This window comes from Agelaius tricolor, unplaced genomic scaffold (genome assembly GCF_023055355.1).
Source record: "Agelaius tricolor isolate 1412-34295 unplaced genomic scaffold, bAgeTri1.0.p SCAF_7, whole genome shotgun sequence".
Lineage (NCBI taxonomy): Eukaryota > Metazoa > Chordata > Aves > Passeriformes > Icteridae > Agelaius > Agelaius tricolor.
This window is the reverse complement of record NW_027269267.1, coordinates 3639597-3644081: the sequence shown is the minus strand read 5'-3', so window position 1 is coordinate 3644081 and position 4485 is coordinate 3639597.

Sequence of the window (4485 nt, the reverse complement as noted above, 5' to 3'; positions counted from 1 at the left end):
ATCCCCGGAGGAATCCAAAATGTCCCTGAGCTCCTGGGCTAAGCTGGGTGCTAAATGGATGCCCCCTCCCCCCTGCGGTCCGGCTGCTTTGCCCTCTCTCCCTCTCCTCGGGGTCCCGGGTTTTCCCACTCCATTGGCTCCGGGGTATTTTGGGACGAGGATTGGGCAGTAAGAGGAGCCAGAGCGAGGGGTTTGCACCTGCCCCCGGCCTTACTGCGTTAGATTGACAGGGTGGCAGCCCAAAAAAGGCAAGGGACAGTAGTGCACCAATGAGACAGGGCTGGAGAAGTATTTGGGAGAGGGGGAAGGGACAGCTGAGAAGGGAGAAGGGACGGGGAGCTGGCGACTTCGTGCTGGGGGCAATCCCAAAGCCATGGGAAAGAGCTTTCCCAGGTCACTACAAGGCTTTGGAGTTGTAGATGGAAATTTGAGGGGAAGGGGAAAGCACAGGGGAGCAAAGGTGCAGCAGTAATTATAGCAGAGATCAGATTGAAATAAGCCTTGGTTACAAATGTTCTCAGCTTTAGAGAATTCAGATTATCACCTACACTGCAGGGCTCCGGGACTTTCCTGACATAAATGTGTGTCTGACACTGCCTGATACTGATTTGCCTGACTGGATGTACCCAGAACCTTATTGGTGCATTTTCTCCTCCTTTTTGCATCAAAGAAGGTGTAAGAAGAGGTCCAGAGTACTCAGCAAAAAATATTTCCATTCTCCTATGTTATCCACTCCTTTTTTGTGTTATCCTCCTTTTTTCCATCTGGTTGTCACCTTCTACCCCAGAAATCACCACAGTGATTCAGTGCCTGCCTGCACATGCTTGCTGAAGGAGGTCTCTGGGCATGAGAGGCATTTGAAGAATGTTAAATGGTCACAGATTATTTTCAGATTTTAAGGGCCAAGTCTGTTTGTGCTGTGAACAACAAGAGCTTAGTAAAGCTGACCCTGTGCCAGAGGTGAAACTGGACTAAGTTTTAGAAAAACATATTTCACATGTTAAGATTGAATATAGTAATGTCTGATTCTGAAAACACTTTAAATGGATTATAATACTTTATTACTAGAATTTATTAGATAGGCCCAAATACACATTTATATAGTTATAAAGAGTAAAAATGCCGTTGAGTTTTTAAAAGAGTAAAACTTTTACTCTTTATAAAGAGTAAAAATGCTGTTGAAAGGAAGTTTTTTGTCTGTGTTAACCAGTATGCTAAGCTGGAAATGCAGTACTCCATGTATGGAACTGGGATCCTGAAAAACTGCACTGAAAACTAAAAATAATAGTATGGGTAGTTTATTGTGGCTCACCATCTGTCATTTCTTTTTTACTTTTGAGGGGTAACAGGAGGTCCAGCAACAAGCCTATTAGAAGTAGATATTTTCAGAGTATTTTCCTGAAAAAGAACAACAACCATGAAAAAAAACCCCAGTGAGAAAACATAATTGTTGCCTGAAGTTATTACACATGCTTGTTTCCCAGGAGATTTTATATGTGAGTATAGCCTGGGAAAAGAACTGGCCATTTGGAATAGAATGTTTCCAAATTATTTGGTTTTCTGTGCCCCAAAGAAGCGCAACCAAAGGATGAAATGGTCCTGGGCTTCACAGCATATTGATCAGCCTTGTGATAATAATGTTCAAAATTTATCAGAGAATCACAGAATAAACTGAGTTGGAAGGGACCTACAAGGATTTTCATGTCCAACTTGTGGCCCTGCACAGCACCATCCACAAGAGTCACAAAAATCAAAGTCAAAGCAGAAAGTATTTGCAATACCAAATGTTCACGATCAAATTCTGGGACAGAATTGCCAATGAATTCTCAGTCCTGCTCGGCTTCATACGTGAAACCCTCACTGAGCTGCACATGGAAATGCCATTCCCGAGGGCTTTGGGTCACGACTCCCATTATGTGCAGCCTTCAAGGAAAACATGACTTCATTCTGAAGGGATTTTTCCCCTTTTTCAATTTAAGAATGTTGAGTTTAACCCCGAGTTTGGAGCCTGCTGGGTCCGGCCTGTGCGCTCTGAGGGTGCGTCCAGGCCCTGAGACACCTCCATGGTCAGGGCCCAGCAGGACCCACATCTCCAAATTCCCATTAAAACCCTGGAACGGTACTGAAATATGGGGGTGGAAATACACACACAGGCTCCTCTGCTGGGTCTGGGGTGAGGGAAGAGGGAGGAAGAGGGAGGAAGAGGGTGAGACCCCGCTGCCAGGATGCTGCTGCCATTTCCCACAGCAACAGGGATGGAGGCCCGTGATGGCGGCTGGTGAGGCCATGAGGGGACAGCACACACGGGGGTGGGAGCGGGGAGAGATCCCCAGGGAGGACACGGGACAAGGTGGAAAGGATCCTTCACCTGTGGGTGCCAGGGGGACAGGGAGGACAGAGAGGGGTGAAGGGAGGACATGGGGCTGGGTGTGGGACTGTGTGTCCAGTGGGACACTGAGAGGGTGCCAGGGCATGGGGCTGGTTTGGGGTTGTGGGACATTGAGGGGACTGCCAGGACATGGGGCTAGATGTGGGACTTTGGGACACTGAGGGGACTACAAAGATATGAAGCTGGGTGTGGGGCTGTGGAACATTGAGGGAGTGCCAGAACATGGGGCTGGGTGTGGGGCTGTGGCACACTGAGGGGATTTCCAGGACATGGGGCTGGATGTGGGATTGTGTATCCAGGTAGACACTGAGGGGATTTCCAGGACATGGGGCTGGATGTGGGATTGTGTGTCCAGGTTGTCCAGGGGACATTGAAGGGATGCCAGGACATGGGGCTGGATGTGGGATTTTGGGACATTGTGGGGACTTCCAGGACATGGGATTGGTTTGGGGTTTTGGGACATTGAAGGAGCTGTCAGAATATGGGGCTGGATGTGGGATTTTGGGACACTGAGGGGATTTCCGGGACATGGGGCTGGGTGTGGGGCTGTGGGACATTGAGGGGACTATCAGGACATGGGGCTGGATGTGGGATTTTGGGACACTGAGGGGACTGCAAAGATACGGGGCTGGGTGTGAGGTTGTGGGACATTGAGGGGGTGCCAGGACATGGGAGTAGGTGTGGGATTTTGGGACATTGAGGGGGTGCCAGGATGTGGGACTAGGTGCAGGATTTTGGGACACTGAGGGGACTGCAAAGATATGGGGCTGGGTATGGGATTTTGGGACATTGAGGAGGTGCCAGGACATGGGACTAGGTGTGGAATTTTGGGACATTGAGGGGGTGCCAGGATGTGGGACTAGGTGCAGGATTTTGGGACATTGAGGGGGTGCCAGGACATGGGGCTGGGTGTGGGATTCTGCATCCAGGTGGACACTGATGAGGTGCCAGGACATTTTCACCTTCAACACAGGAATTTGGCCCTAATAATTTTTATTCCTGTACCTTTTCAACATAAATTCTCCTGGAGTTTGTCCATTTCAGACCCTGCTTCTTTGATTCTATTGCAGTATCTTTCATTTCATGTCTGTTTCTTCTGCTTCACCTTTGGTTTTCCTGTCTTCTCCTTTTCTATTTTATTTACTTCTCAACAGCTGCTCTGGATGAGCAGATTCAGGCCACACTTTCCATCAAAACAAATTAATGCAGTAGGTTTAGGTTTCATTTTAGGTAATTTGCTTTAAAGACAATTTGCCTAAAAAGTGTTGGCAGTGCCAAATCAAATTTTAAGACAAATACAGATCTGTGAATCAACCTGGGCTTTGCTTAATGCTCAAAATATGATTTCTCATCTCTTGTGGGTTATTGCACTGCCTGAGATTTAGCAGGACTGTGGCATTCCTCAGTATTCCACAAGGAAAAACTGTTCATGCAAAGGAATTAAGAGTAATGAAACTGTTGTGATTCAGCCTAAAATGTTCTGTGCAATCCTGAATTACGTTTTTTAATTTTCTTTGGGAGCTATGTGATTCCCCTCTCCCATTTAAGAAATTTAATTTAAAATGAAATGCCAGCACCAAGCAAAAAAACCACAAAGGAGTTAGAAGGGTCTAAGAAAATAGCTTCATATTTTGTTAGTGAAGGGGAGGTGTTAAAACCCATGTGAACTAAAACACCATTTTAACCCCCCTCAAATTTCCTTTGCACAGTTGCCATGCTCTTTTTAGACCCCCAAAATATACAACTTATCCTTCTACTGTGTAAGATTCTTTGTTTATAAATGAATTTCAAGGGAGCAAAGATGAATTTCTCTGTGGCCCTGATGTTGCTATGAGATGAATGTGACATTGCCACTCTCAAAACCTCCTATTAGCAAATATTTTCCTACTTTTCTATTTTTTGCCTCTTCTATGCAAGAAATAAAAGTTGGATTATCACTTTGGGTCCCAACATTTAACCTCTTTTGTGTTTTAATCTCGTTTTCAGCTATGTTTAGAACCTGATTCCTTTTCACAATTGTGGCTCAAGGCAAAACTTGCCTCCCCTCACCTGAAGTGGATTGGAACATAATAAGAAAATTGAATGGGCATCAAGCC